The following is a 16,686-nucleotide window of genomic DNA, read 5'->3' as shown; positions in this document are numbered from 1 at the left end:
TTTATATCCACTCCCATCACTAATCTTTGGGACATTTTTCTCCTTGAAACCTATCTTGATAATTCTAGTACTTATTTTTTTTCTGAACTTCTGAGGATTTTATATCTTGAAAGATACTACTGCCCGGTGTGCTTCAGTATTGTTCCTGAAACTGATTCATGCTCATTAGTTCATTTAGTGCTTAATGATGAGGACACACAAAAACTGGGTAAACCATGACTCCTGCCTCAAGATGCTCACAGTCTATTGGGCAAAGATAGGCAAGTAATTGGCCAGTTAAGGAATGGAGAGATAGCAAAGAGTGAAGATATCTAGGGAGAAAGATTCCAGACCAAGGGTAGAAAATGCAAGGCACTATGGGGAAAGGGAGAAAAGTGGAAGATATGGATATTGTCCTAGAGGAACTTAGTATCTGGTTGGGTTGAGTAGTCGGAAAAAAAAGTGCCTGTGAGCTTAATCTCTCAGTTGTGTCCAACTCTTTGTGACCCCATGTGAAAAGCACGAGGCATTAAGCACAGGGTACAATGGGAACATTTAGTTGTACTCAGTGAGCTCAACAGAAGCTCAGCAGGTGGTAGAAACTGCCTGCCAATTCAGGAGACCCAGGTTCAATCCCTGAGTTAGGAGGGTCTCTTTGAAGGGGTCACAAAGAGTTGGACACAACTGAGAGACTAAGCTCACAGGCACTTTTTTTCTCCCACTACCCAACCCAACCAGATACTAAGTTCCTCTAGGACAATATCCATATCTTTCACTTTTCTCCCTTTCCCCATAGTGCCTTGCATTTTCTACCCTTGGTCTGGAATCTTTCTCCCTAGATAAGTGAAAGTGAAGTCACTCAGTCTGTCCGACCCTCAGCGACCCCATGGACTGCAGCCTTCCAGGCTCCTCCATCCATGGGATTTTCCAGGCAAGAGTACTGGAGTGGGGTACCACTGCCTTCTCCACTAGATATCTTCACTCTTTGCTATCTCCATTCCTTTAAGCTTTTGTTAAAAGATCAAGTCTCGGAGAAACTTGAGGTGACTATGTTATTCAAAATTGCATCACCCCCCTCACATATAGTTACATTCTATAAGTACATATTATCATCCCTTGCTTTATTTTTCATTTTTCACATTTTTCTTTACTTTTATTTTTCTACTTAGCACATATCACCATCTGACATTACTGCATTGTTTACTTATTTAATTTTCTTTATTGTCTATCTTGCCTTCTGGAATGTAAGCTCTAGGAGGACAGGGATCATATCTGTCTTTTTCACTATCTTACCTCTAAAGATTACTAGAACAGTGCAGGGCACATCATAGTAACTTAAAAGTTATTTGTCAAATTAATGGCTAAGTAGTAACAGCAAAAGTCAGTACTCAAGAAATGCTAGTTTATTTTTTTCAAATTGAATGATTTTTCTTTTGCATTATACTATACTACAACCACCATTACTTTTGATTTGGCTTGATTTTGAAGGGTCTGTACAGCTACTCTTAGACTTTGAGGAGGTGGTATTCCTCTGGCTATGTGGCATAGCCCCTATCAGTTTGCAGAAACAGTCACAACTGGCCGCCTTAACTAAGCTGGCTTTGATCCTCAACCAGTATATAGATCATGCTTTGATAATTACTGATATAATCTCAAAACTTTCTTTACATTTTTGTTTAATAGATATAATATGATCATGATAATTTCATATTACATGTTTGTTTTTGTTTCCGATCCTCCACAAGATAGGAAATTTCATAATTAGGAAGTTAGATTTTTCTTTCTTCTTGCTCCGCTTAAAATCAAAATATGTTTCTTATTCATGATGCCAGTCATTGAAACCTATTGAAAATATTTTATGCGCTATAATATCACTTCTGGAAGGTTGCAAAAGGTTTCAATAACTGGCATATATTATACACTATAATATCACTTTTAGAAGGTTTCAATAAGTTTCAATAACTGGCATCATGAATAAGAAACATATTTTGATTTTAAGTGGAGCAAGAGGAAAGAAAAATCTAACTTCCTAACTATGAAATTTCCTAACTTGTGGAGGATCTGAAACAAAAACAAGCATGTAATATGAAATTATCATGACCATATCTATTAAACAAAAATGTAAAGAAAGTTTTGACATTATTATAATACACAGAAGATCTGTAAAAAAAGATCTTCACAACCCAGATAATCCAATGGTGTGATCACTCAACTAGAGCCAGACATACTGGAATGTGAAGTCAAGTGGGCCTTAGGAAGCGTCACTATGAACAAAGTTAGTGGAGGTGATGGAATTCCAGTTGAGCTATTTCAAATCCTGAAAGATGATGCTGTGAAAGTGCTGCACTCAATATGCCAGCAAATTTGGACAACTCAGCAGTAGCCACAGGACTGGAAAAGGTCAGTTTTCATTCCAATCCCAAAGAAAGGCAGTGCCAAAGAATGCTCAAACTACCAGACAATTGCACTCATCTCACACACTAGTAAAGTAATACTTAAAATTCTCCAAGCCAGGCTTCAGCAATACATGAACCGTGAAATTACAGATGTTCAAGCTGGTTATAGAAAAGGCAGAGGAACCAGAGATCAAATTGCCAACATCCAATGGATCATAGAAAAAGCAAGAGAGTTCCAGAAAAATATATCTTTCTGCTTTATTGACTATGCCAAAGCCTTTGACTGTGTGGATCACAATAAACTGTGAAAAATTCTGAAGAGATGGGGATACGAGACCACCTGACCTGCCTCTTGAGAAACCTGTATGCAGGTCAGGAAGCAACAGTTAGAACTGGACATGGAACAACAGACTGGTTCCAAATAGGAAAAGGAGTATGTCAAGGCTGTATATTGTCACCTTGCTTATTTAACTTATATGCAGAGTACATCATGAGAAATGCTGGGCTATAGGAAGCACAGGCTGGAATCAAGATTGCCAAGAGAAATATCAATAACCTCAGATATGCAGATGACACCACCCTTATGGCAGAAAGTGAAGAAGAACTAACGCGCCTCTTGATGAAGGTGAAAGAGGAGAGTAAAAAGGTTGGCTTAAAGCTCAATATTCAGAAAACTAAGATCATGGCATCCAGTCCCATCACTTCATGGGAAATAGATGGGGAAACAGTGGAAACAGGGGCTGACTTTATTTTTCTGGGCTCCAAAATCACTGCAGATGGTGATTGCAGCCATGAAATTAAAAGACTCCTTGGAAGGAAAGTTATGACCAACCTAGACAGCATATTGAAAAGCAGAGACATTACTTTGCCAACAAAGGTCCGTCTAGTCAAGGCTATGGTTTTTCCTGTGGTCATGTATGGATGTAAGAGTTGGACTGTGAAGAAAGCTGAGTGCCGAAGAATTGATGCTTTTGAACTGTGGTGTGAGAGAAGACTCTTGAGAGTCCCTTGGACTGCAAGGAGATCTGACCAGTCCATCCTAAAGGAGGTCAGTCCTGGGTGTTCATTGGAAGGACCAATGTTCAAGCTGAAACTCCAATACTTTGGCTGCCTGATGCAAAGAGCTGACTCATTTGAAAAGACTCTGATGATGGGAAAGATTGAGGGCAGAGGGAGAAGGGAACGACAGAGCATGAGATGGTTGGATGGCATCTCTGACTCAATGGACATGGGTTTGGGTGAACTCCGGGAGTTGGTGATGGACAGGGAGGCTTGGTGTGCTGTGGTTCATGGGGTCGCAAAGAGTCGGACACGACTGAGCGAGTGAACTGAACTGAATATCACTTACATGTAAAACGTAAATAGGACAAATAGAGAAACAGAGAGTAGGGTCATGCTTACTAGGGACTGAAGAGTAGGGGGAAGTGGGCAGATATTGATCAAAGGGCACAAACTCCCAGTTAAAAGAGCAACAAGTTTGGTAGTCTAATATAGCATGGTGATAATACCTAATAATACAATAAAACATAATTAAATGTTGGTAATAGAGTAGATCTTAAATATGCTCACTATGGAAAAGATTTGTTTACTATAAATTTGATGGAAGTGTAACTAATACTGTGATGGTAATCAGCTTGAATCAAATCAACACATTGTGTACCTTAAATTTATAGAAAACTAAGTATCAACTATATTTCAAAGTTGGGAAAATATTTGGCTATTTCCAAGACAAAGTCTGGGCAAAGGTTGAAAAATGGCAAGTTTCTGTTCAAAGGTAGTTGGTTATTTTTCCCAAATAGGAAAAAAAAAAAAAAAGGTTTACAGGCGCATGTGCGCTCACACACACACACACACACATCTCTGTCATGTATTTTCCTTTTTCCAGTATCTAACTTCAGGCAAAGTTTCTTGTTAACATATCTGGTGGTCTTTTTGGAAAATGATTAAAATCAGCATTATTGAAGAATTACACAGGTAGCTATTTAAGAGAACCCCGAACCAACTTGGAAATAATGTCTTGGGTCAGATCTTCAATCAAATGGGTACAAGAGAGCCATAAATAACTTTTTTCAGTTGAGCTGTGTGCATACAGGGCATTTTTTCTTAAGATATATGCAAGGGCAAGGGAGATGAAGTAAGTACAGTCTACTTATGCTTCATTGACTACACTAAAGCCTTTGAATGTGTGGATCACAACACACTCTGGAAAATTCTCAAAGAGATGGGAATACCAGATCACCTTACCTGTGTCCTGAGAAACCTGTATGCAGGTCAAGAAGCAACAGTTAGAACCGGGCATGGAACAGTGGACTGGTTCAAAATTGGGAGTGGAGTACATCAAGGCTGTACTTATCCTCTTGCTTATTTAACTTATATGCAGAGTACATCATGTGAAATGCTGGGCTTGATGAAGCTCAAGCTGGAATCAAGATTGCTGGAAGAAATAGCATATAACCTCAGATACGCAGATGACACCACCCTTACGGCAGAAAGCAAAGAGGAACTAAAGAACCTATTGATGAAGGTGAAAGAGGACAGTGAAAAAGCTGACTTACAACTCAACATTCAAAAAACTGAGATCATGGCATCTATTCCCATCGCTTTATGGCAAATAGATGGGGAAACAATGGAAACAGTGACAGACTTTATTTTTTGGGGGCTCCAAAATCACTGTGGATAGAGACTGCTGCTGCTGCTGCTGCTGCTGCTGCTAAGTTGCTTCAGTCGTGTCCGACTCTGTGCGACCCCATAGACAGCAGCCCACCAGGCTCCCCCGTCCCTGGGATTCTCCAGGCAAGAACACTGGAGTGGGTTGCCATTTCCTTCTCCAATGCATGAAAGGGAAAAGTGAAAGTGGAGTCGCTCAGTCATGTCCGACTCTTTGCGACCCCATGGCCTGCAGCCTACCAGGCTCCTCCGCCCATGGAATTTTCCAGGCAAGAGTACTGGAGTGGGGTGCCATCGTCTTCTCTGGCAGGTGGAGACTACAGTCATGAAATTAAAAGACGCTTGCTCCTTGGAAGAAAAACTATGATAAACCTAGACAGCATATTAAAAAACTTTGTCGAAATTTGGGAGATATTTTAAGGAAATCTATGCCACCGTTTTTTTGTTTTTGTTTTTGTTTTTTAATGATTCCCTATAAAATGGAGGCATAGATTTTTTTAAAAAATACCACCCAAATTTCTTTGGAGCATTATTTCATTTTTTTCCAGGTCTTGTACATGTGCAAGTTTGTTTCCCATCTCTTACAGTAAACAATGTTGTTTGTTCACAGACTGTACTTGTTGTAGGGCTTCCCTGATGGCTCAGATGATAAAGAATCTGCCTGCAGTGTGGGAGACCTGAGTTCATTCCCTGGGCTGGGAAGATCCCTTGGAGAAGAAAATGGCAACCCACTCCAGTATTCTTGCCTGGAGAATTCCATGGACAGAGGAGCCTGGAAAGCTATAGTCCATGTGGTCACAAAGATTTGGACAAGTCTAAGAAACTAACATACACGTATACATTTATATATGCCTCCATTTTGTAGGGTATCATTAGCTAGTGTGGGAGGTGGCTTATAGCAAACCTTGTGGACTAAGACTCTTTGGGCTTTCATTACATAGGAATGTCTCTGCCAAGTGGCTTTGCACTACTGCTTCTTCAGCATATCTTTGTGTGCATGATCAGGCTGCATAGACTGAGGTATGGTAGCTTACCTCTGGACCATGATACCTTTAGCACAGGCCCTGGGTCACTGGGTCAGTAGAAGGATGGTATCACTCTACTCTGTGCCAGCTATCACTGTACTCTCTACTTTCAACCTGGCTGTCCATTAATACTTTACTATCTCTTGATATGACAATTGAATGGTTTTCTGAATTTCTTACGTATGATTAAAATTATAATAATAACCATGATTAGTCTATGGGCATTAAGATACATGTATTTTGTTGGTTCTCTTTTTAACTGAACAAATTTTGATGGGAGCAAGTTCAAAGAATGTGAGAGATCTGTGTAACTGAAATTGGTAAGAGGAAGATGTAAAGCCAGTATCAAGGGAAATGTGACAGATTAAGTGAATCAAATGATCAACTGCATTCTGTTTTCCAGTTGAGCAGCCCTACAGTTAATAAGTGCTTTTTATTGATGTGATATATATTGGGACTTACAAAGCTGTACAAAACATACCATTCAGAAAGAATGGGATTCTTTGTGGTTAATGTTTTTGTTTTAGATTCCCTATTTTTATTATTTTTTATTTTATTCATTATTTTTATTTACTTATTTATTTTGTTAAATTTTATTTATTTTTATTGTTGTTTTATTATTTTTTATTTTTATTTATTTTTCATTTTATTTTATCATGGATAGTGTAAATAATTGTGTAGTGATTTATTTCTATTTGGAATTTAGAGTGGGGATTATCCTAACGGTATGTGGCTCCAAACTATTGAAAATTCTCCTTAATGCCACCTTTCTCTTTTGCTTTTGAATGCAAAGTTGAAAAAAAAGCAACACACACATTAATCTATAGAAAAGACCAACAAGAACTAGTGGAAAAAATACAGGAATGAACAGAATACAATCTTGTTCCATACATTTGATGGCTCTTTTGCATGTGCATTTTCTTGCAATATTTGTTAGAAAGTCAAATATCACATTTGTGGCAATTGACAACATGTTCAATGCATGGCAATTCTAATTTCAAGTATGATATGTTGATTTCTTTTTTGAGTTATTTGGGACTCTCTTTGTTGAGCAAACTTTATTTTCCTTTGCAATAAGATATATAACATTAAATTCTAGCCTGAAGCCTACTTTTTCCATATACTTTAAGCTCCCCAAATCTGATACAAATTCTGGCATTAGTTCTTGTTGACATGACATGTTGTAATCATATTGCCATTTGACTTCATTTTCTAAGCATATATGAGATAAGATATCATGAGTTGCTTTATGAAAGCATCTATTATTTTCTAGGTTAGAGTCATATGGTTTGTGTGGGTTCTTTTTGACAAGATGGGAGGAAAGTGGAGATTTACAGTGAAAAGTGTTCAAAATTACAAACATGCTTGTTTAAGATATACTGAGTGTAGAGTGAATTACCAAAGGAATGATTTCCAGGTAGCAGAGAATGATGGTGAAGTTGGCAATCAATTAGGATAATGTGAAAAGTATAGTGGTAAGTGTATAGAGTGAATTGATTGCTTGGTAATCAAACTATAGTACCTCTCATTTTCCCTGCTGAGTCCAGGAAATCTCTTTTGAAATGTAATTGTGGTCAGCCACAAATATACCAGTTATCTTCTCTGATATTTAGGGTTGGGTTTCTCTTCAAAGAATGCCTGAAACAACTTATAAAGGAACAACTTCGGACTGAGGCCATATGACCTGAGCCCAGTAAGGTGGTCAGATTTTCTGACGGCAAGCTACTGAATAAAACTCAATAGGAAAGTCCTGCCGGGGACGGGCAACCTTCCTAACTCCCAAGATGTTAATAGGAGTTAGGGTTCCTTCAGAGAAGAAACATAGTCCCGTTGAGCATATGCTCTGCCATCCTATACACAGACCTTCCAGGACTAAGATAACATTCACTTTCCACTCTTTAAAATAGTTTATTTTTATTTAATTAATTTGGCTCTGCCTGGTCTTTGTTTTAGCATGTGGGATCTTTTTTTTATATATATTTTAGGTGTGGCTTTCAAACTCTTAGCTGCCTTATGTGGACTCTAGTTCCCTTACCAGGAATTGAAGGAAGTCCCTCCTCTCACTTTTTATACCAACACAATGCATTCTCTTATAGAAACTCTGGACAAGCAAGATTGTTATTTTCCAAGAGGATGGTCTTTCCTCTAAATTTCTACTTGTTTAATTCCATCATCCAAGTTTACCACTTGAAGCCATTTCCTAAGCAAGAAGACAGAACTTCGTGACACATTTTACAAAAAAAAAAAAAAAAAGCTAATTAATTAGTAATCACAAAAATTTCTTTAGTTCAGATAGGTCTCCGTGACTCTCATGATGTAAATTGTTAGAAATAATTGGGTTTATGGAAATGTAGTGTCTAGCAATTAAAAAATTATGTCACAAAACTATAGCTTTTTGTTTTTCCAAATCAAAGCCTCAATAAAACAAGCAATCCTTTAAAGTGCCTTCAACTTCTGGGTCCCGTGATTGATTTTTGAAGATTACTTATAATTTATATTTCACAATATTCGGTGACATAGGCAGAGTTTGAGTCTTAAATGTTTCAATAATGACCTCATTTTACCTAATGGTTATTAATATGTAGTATAGTTTAACAGTATTATATCCTTTTAAAAGTAGTTTGAAGCTACTTTTTAAAATGAGTTTACCCAGTCATTCTGGTCCCTTCAACTTTATTCCACATAAAGTGAAATTTTAGTAGACATGAAGGATTATCTTCTCAAGATGATATTTTATTAAGTAAAGTAAACATGTTAATTTTCCAGCTATTCCCCGCCCCACCTCCCCAACACAGATACTCAGGGAGTATTTTAAATGGGTGAAAAATGAGATTTGTCTTTCTTTATAATTATGTTCTTCTCCAATGAACATGGGAGTATTCATTTCTCTTCTTAGAAGTGTTTCTGGATTTAAGTCAGTAAGAAAATGTAATCATTTCTCATATTTATCTCTAAATTGCATTGAACTTTGTTGAGGGCACCTGAGGAAGTAATGATTTATACGCTTTCTAGATATTTATCTGCTTGTATAAGCAAGTTATATTTTAGAAATGTTATTGAATTAATGCTACAATACATAGAACAAAGAAAAATAATTTCCATAGGTTAAGGTCTGTTTTTCAGCAGTCTAATCTTGTTTTGCATGTCCTGCTCTATTATATAGGTATATGCAGGTATCATGCTGGTGATTTAAGATTTAAGTAGACTCTAGGAAGAGTGTTTGGAAAATGCTTATGTACTGAAAAGTGGCTGTTTTCATGCATAAACATGTAGTTAAATTATCCATCCAATTTCAGAACTAGAGACACAGTACAACCTCAGGGAATATCGGTTGCTCTCTATTTCCCCATGCAAGGTTATTGAAATGAGAAGCTAGACTGAAGGTAGATGTTCAGAAAACTTGTAACATAAACAAAGGAAGGAAGTGAGAATTCTTTTGAGGGCTTTACCCTAAGTCTCCTGTTAAACTTAGAGAAACTGAGAAATAAGTGGCCTTAAAAAAAGAGATACACAATAAAACTTTATTTAAAAAATGTCAATTTTGTGAAAAACACAAACTTAATACTAAGGGAAAAAATATTCTGCCATGTGTGAAGTCCTATTTTCTATAGTCAGGTTTATATGCTTTCTTTATGGAATACTTGTTTTCCTTTAAAAAAGAAAAGATCGTCTCATTTTGTAAAAGAACATTTCTATTTGTGAGGTATAAATATGCTTACAGAAATATGCAAATATAATACACGAATACTGAGGAAATGCAGAGGAACAATACAAAAGTAAGGACTGATATCAGATATATATTTTTTGAACATTTTAAGATGAATTTGAAGAATGGAAGGGACATAGATTGGTGTGTTTTGGTACAAGGAGTATGAGAGAAACAAATTGATGAGGTGATCTTTCTTTTAAATAAGTACTCATTTTCAGTAATCCATCAAGAGAAATAGTTCCCTTTTGTTGGAAACTATTTGGTTAATAATTGCTGAATAAGAAAGCATCCCCAAACTTATGGCTTTAACAAAAATTTATTATCTCTTATGGTTCTGTACATTGACTAGTAATTGTTGATCACTTGGCACTTGGGATCTCATGCAGTTACAAAGAACTAGTGCTGGAATCATCTGAAGACCAGATGTCAAGACAGCTTCTTCACACATGTATCTAGAGCCTAGCTTGGACAGCAGGAAAGCTGAGGGCAGGATGGACATTTTTCTTTCCAAGTGGCCGCTCCACGTGGTAGCATGGATTTCATCCCAGCTTGGTGGTAGTCTTAGCCTACTTGGAATTTTTATGCAATAGTTGTTTCCCTTAGATCAAATGTTCCAAGATACAAGAAACGAAAGCTTCCAGTCTTTAAATTTCCAAGCTCAGAATCTGGCACAGTCACTTCCTCATATTATATTGTTCCAAATACTCACAGAGTCTGCCAAAACTCAAGGGAAAAAACATGAACCATCCCTCTCAACCAGAGATATGTCAAAGAATTTGTGGCCATCATTAATCTGCTATAGAAGTTATGCATGATCGGTTATATGGGTGCTTCTTATGTCTTCTTTGTTGATATCGCAGGGGCTGGAAATTAAAGCCATCAAATCTACTTCTGCACAGTTCAGTCGTTCAGTTATGTCCAGCTCTTTGCAACTCCATGGACTGCAGCATGCCAGGCTTCCCTGTTCACCACCAACTCCTGGAGCTTGCTCAAACTCACATCCATCAAGTCAGTGATGCCATCCAACCATCTCATCCCCTGTCGTCCCCTTCTCCTGCCTTCAGTCTTTCCCAGCATCAGGGTCTTTTCCAATGACTCAGTTATTCGCATAAGGCCAAAGTATTAGATCTTCAGCTTCAGTATCAGTCCTTCCAATGAATATAAGGACTGATTTCCTTTAGGAATGACTGGTTTGCCTTCCTTGAAGTCCAAGGGATTCTCAAGAGTCTTCTCCAACACCACAGTTCAAAAGCATCAATTCTTCAATCCTCAGGTTTCTTTCTACTCCAACTCTCACATCCACACATGACTACTGGAAAAAACATAGCTCTGACTAATCGGACCTTTGTAAGCAAAGTAATGTCTCTGCTTTTTAATATGCTATCTAGGTTGGTCATAGCTTTTCTTCCAAGGAGTAAGCGTCTTTTAATTTCATGGCTGCAATCACCATCTGCAGTGATTTTGGAGCTCAAGAAAATAAAGTCTTCTCACCGTTTCCATCGTTTCCCCATCTATTTGCCATGAAGTGATGGGACTGGATACCATGGTCTTAGTTTTCTGAATGTTGAGTTTTAAGCCAACTTTTTCACTCTCCTCTTTCACTTTCATCAAGAGGCTCTTTAGTTCTTCACTTTCTGCCATAAGGGTGGTGTCATCTGCATATCTGAGGTTCTTGATATTTCTCCCAGCAATCTTAATACCAGCTTGTGCTTCTTCCAGCCCAGCGTTTCTCATGATGTACTCTGCATATAAGTTAAATAAGCAGGGTGACAATATACAGCCTCGATGTACTTCTTTCCCGATTTGGAACCAGTCTGTTCCATGTCCACTTCTAACTGTTGCTTCTTGACCTGCATACAGATTTCTCAGGAGGCAGATAAGGTGGTCTGGTATTCCCATCTCTTTGAGAATTTTCCAGTTTGTTGTGATCCACACAGTCAAAGGCTTTGGCATAGTCAGTAAAGCAGAAAGAGATGTTTTTCTGGAACTCTCTTGCTTTTTCTATGATCCATCAGATGTTGGCAATTTGATCTCTGGTTCTTCTTCCTTTTCTAAATCCAGCTTGAACATAGGGGGGGTTTACGGTTCATGTTCTATTGAAGCCTGGCTTGGAGAATTTTAAACATTACTTTGCTAGCATGTGAGATGAGTGCAATTGTGCGGGACTTTGACCATTCTTTGGCATTGCCTCTCTTTGGGATTGGAATGAAAACTGGCCTTTTCCAGTACTATGGCCACAGCTGAATTTTCCAAGTTTGCTAGCATATTGAGTGTAGCACTTTCACAGCATTTTCATTAGCTCAGCTGGAATTCCATCACGTCCATTAACTTTGTTCGTAGTGATGCTTCCTAAGGCCCACTTGACTCACATTCCAGGATGTCTGGCTTTAGGTGAGTGATCACACCATCATGATTATCTGGGTCGTGAAGATCTTTTTTGTATAGTTTTTCTGTGTATTCTTGCCACCTCTTCTTAATATCTTCTGCTTCTGCTAGATCCATACCATTTCCATCATTTATTGTGCCCATCTTTGCATGAAATGTTCAATTGGTATCTCTACATTTCTTGAAGAGATGTCTAGTCTTTCAAATTCTATTGTTTTCCTCTATTTCTTTGTGCTGATCACTGAGGAAGGCTTTCTTATGTCTCCTTGCTATTCTTTGGAACTCTGCATTCAAATGAGTGTATCTTTCCTTTTCTCCTTTGCATTTCAGTTCTCTTCTTTTCTCAGCTATTTGTAAGGCCTCCTCAGACAACCATTTTGCCTTTTTGCATTTCTTTTTCTTGGAGATGGTCTTGATCACTGTCTCCTACATAATGTCACAAATCTCCATCCATAGTTCTTCAAGCACTCTGTCTTTTAGGTCTAATCCCTTAAATCTATTTGTTACTTCTACTATATACTCATAAGGGATTTGATTTAGGTCCCACTTGCGTGGTCTTGTGGTTTTCCCTATTTTCTTCAATTTACGTCTGAATTTGCGAAATAAAGAGTTCATGATCTGAGCCACAGTCAGCTCCCAGTCTTGTTTTTGCTGACTTGTGGTCTGGTGATGTCCAGATTTATGGTACATTCACAAGATGGAGGAGCAGAAGGACATGTGCTCATCTTCTCCTGCAAGAAAGAACTCCAGAATTGCAACTCACTGCTGAACAACCATCAACAGGAGAATTTTGGATCCCACCAAAGAGAGATACCCCACATACACGGGCAAAGGAGAAGCACCAGAAAGATAGTAGTAGGGGTGAAATCACATTTAGAATCAAAGTCCATACCTGCCAGAGATGCTCAGAGGGCTCAAACAAAGCTTTGTGCAAACCAGAAGACCCCACAGAGACTGAGCCAGACCTGCCTTTGAGTGTGAGTGTCTCCTGCAGAGGTATGGGTCAGCAGTGGCTTGCCGCAGGGGCAGGGGCTCTGGGTGCAGCAGACCTCTGGGTGTGGCATAAGCCCTCTTGGAGGAGGTCACCATTAACCCCACCATAGAGCCACCGAGCAGACAACCCACAAACTACAGGACAGTTATACCAAAAAAATTCTCGCACTGTTAAATTCTAGAATGAACAACAGATTTCCCAATCTGGGAATCTAGCAAAGGGACTGAGAATCCCCAGGGAATTTGACTTTGGAGGCCAGTGGGATTTGATTGCAGAACTTACACAGGACTGGGGAAACACTCTTGGAGGGCACAAACAAAACCTTGTGTGCACCAGGACCCAGGAGAAAGGAGCAGTGACCCCACAAGAGCCTGAGCCAGACTTGCCTATGAGTATCCAGGGTGTTTACTATGACCAGTGCATTCTCTTGGCAAAACTCTGTTAGCCTTTGCTCTGCTTCAGAAAAGTACCATAGACATCACAATTATAAGTCATATTCTGTTTGTGTTCACTAAGGTTGACGACTGTTTAAAGAAGAACCATTTTTAAAGTGAAGAAAATTGTAAAGACATTGAACACACAGGAGGTGCAATTATAAATGCTAACTTTATTTAGCCTGTGTCATTCCATTTGAGTTTTCTTAAAGTGAAATTGAGTTCATCTTAAGACTCAACTGAGCCAGTCTTAAGTCTTGAATATAAGCTCCAGTTCTTGGTTTTAGGATCTGAAAGTGATAGGTTGTGGTGGTGTTGGGTAGAGGAAGAGGATGGCAAAGAAAATTCTTCAGGAAACAGGAAGCCTTAATTTTCAATAAGTGAGGTAATTGGTTTCCATGGAAGCTGGTTTGGGTGGTGAATCTCACTGGGTGTGTGCTTGTGTGGCTCCATGCACAGATATTTAGAAAAGGATATAAGTAAGAGTGAGATAGTGTTAACACAAGTTGGAAAAATCAGTACAGGTCTGGTAGAACAAAAGAGATTTCTTAGGGTCACTGGTGTTGATTTTATGCCATGAGTACTACTCTGAGGCTCATATGCCTCATGCAGCATGCCTAATGAGGGGCAAGTATGTATATGCTTGTGAATATAACATTCACAGTTGCAAGTGACACCAAGCTAAACTGAATTTAAAAGTAGAAACACCCTCTTCCAACAAGACAAGACAAGACTCTACACATGGACATCACCAGATGCTCGACACTGAAATCAGATTGACTATATTCTTTGCAGCCAAAGATGGAGAAACTCTATAAAGTCAGCAAAAACAAGACCAGGAGCTGACTGTGGCTCATATCATGAACTCCTTATTGCCAAAATAAGACTTAAATTGAAGAAAGTGGAGAAAACCACTAGACCATTCAGGTATGACCTAAATCAAATCCCTTATGATTAGACAGTGGAAGTGAGAAATAGATTTAAGGGACTAGATCTGATAGACACAGTGCCTGATGAACTATGGATGGAGGTTCGTGACATTGTATAGGAGACAGGAATTAAGACATTCCCCAGAAAAAGAAATGCAAAAAAGCAAAATGGCTGTCTGAGGAGGCCTTACAAATAGGTGTGAAAAGAAGGGGAATGAAAAGCAAGGGAGAAAAGGAAAGATATACCCATCTGAATGCAGAGTTCCAAAGTATAGCAAGGAGAGATAAGAAAGCCTTCCTCAGTGATCAGTGCAAAGAAATAGAGAACAATAGAATGGGAAAGGCTAGAGATCTCTTCAAGAAAAGTAAAGATACCAAGGGAACATTTCATGCAAATATAGGTAAAATAAAGGACAGAAATGGTAGGGACCTAACAGAAGCAGAACATATTAAGAAGAGGTGGCAAGAATACACAGAAGAACTATACAAAAAAGATCTTCATGACCCAGATAATCATGGTGTGATCACTCACCTAAAGCCAGACATCCTGGAATGTGAAGTCAAGTGAGCCTTAGGAAGCACCACTATGAACAAAGCTAGTGGAAGTAGTGGAATTCCAGCTGAGCTATTTCAAATCCTACAAGATGATGCTATAAAAGTGCTACACTCAATATGCCAGCAAATTTGGAAAACTCAGCAGTGGCCACAGGACTGGAAAAGGTCAGTTTTCATTCCAGTCCCAAAGAAAGGCAATGCCAAAGAATGCTCAAACTACCGCACAATTACACTCATCTCACATGCTAGTAAGGTAATACTTAAAATTCTCCAAGCCAGGCTTCAACAATACGTGAACTGTGAACTTCCAGATGTTCAAGCTGGTTTTAGAGAAGGCAGAGGAACCAGAGATCAAATTGCCAACATCTGCTGGATCATTGAAAAAGTAAGAGAATTCCAGAAAAATATCTATTTCTGCTTTATTGACTATGGCAAATCCTTTGACTGTGTGGATCACAATAAACTGTGGAAAGTTCTGAAAGAGATGGGAATACCAGCCCACCTGACCTGCCTCTTGAGAAACCTGTATGCAGATAAGGAAGCAACAGTTAGAACAGGAGATGGAACAACAGACTGGTTCCAAATAGGAAAAGGAGTACATCAAGGCTGTATATTATCACCCTGCTTATTTAACTTATATGCAGAGTACATCATGAGAATCGTTGGGCTGGATGAAGCACAGACTGGAATCAAGATTGTTGGGAGAAATATCAATAACCTCAGATATGCAGATGACACCACCCTTATGGCAGAAAGTGAAGAGGAACTAAAAAGCCTCTTGATGAAAGTGAAAGAGGAGAGTGAAAAAGTTGGCTTAAAGCTCAACATTCAGAAATCTAAGATCATGGCATCTGGTCCCATCACTTCATGGCAAACAGATGGGGAAACATTGGAAACAGTGGCTGACTTTATTTTTCTGGGCTCCAAAATCACTGCAGATGGTGACTGCAGCCATGAAATTAAAAGATGCTTACTCCTTGGAAGGAAAGTTATGACCAACCTAGACAGCATATTAAAAACCAGAGACATTACTTTGTCCACAAAGGTCCATCTAGTCAAAGCTATGGTTTTTCCAGTGGTCATGTATGGATGTGAGAGCTGGACTATAAAGAAAGCTGAGCACCGAAGAATTGATGCTTTTGAACTGTGGTGTTGGAGAAGACTCTTGAGAGTCCCTTGGACTGCAAGGAGATCCAACCAGTCCATCCTAAAGGAGATCAGTCTTGAGTGTTCACTTGAAGGACTAAATTTGAAGCTGAAACTCCAATACTTTGGCCACCTGATGCAAAGAGCTGACTCATTTGAAAAGACCCTGATACTGGGAACGTTTGACGGCAGGAGGAGAAGGGGATGACGGAGGATGAGATGGTTGGATGGCATCACCGACTCGATGGACATGGGTTTGGGTGAACTCCGGGAGTTGGTGATGGACAGGGAGGCCTGGCGTTCTGTGTCCTGTGGTTCATGGGATTGCAAAGAGTTGGACACAACTGAGCAACTGAACTGAAGTGACTGAACTGAACTGAAAAGTGAAATAGAAGGATATATTTTCTAATTCTTATTTCAAGTCAGAATTAGAAAAACAAAAATCTAGAGTTGACCTATTGCTGTAT

Source organism: Bos mutus, chromosome X, assembly GCF_027580195.1.
Source record: "Bos mutus isolate GX-2022 chromosome X, NWIPB_WYAK_1.1, whole genome shotgun sequence".
Classification (NCBI taxonomy): Eukaryota; Metazoa; Chordata; class Mammalia; order Artiodactyla; family Bovidae; genus Bos; species Bos mutus.
The sequence above is the reverse complement of the archived record's forward strand: the minus strand, read 5'-3'. Positions refer to the sequence as shown.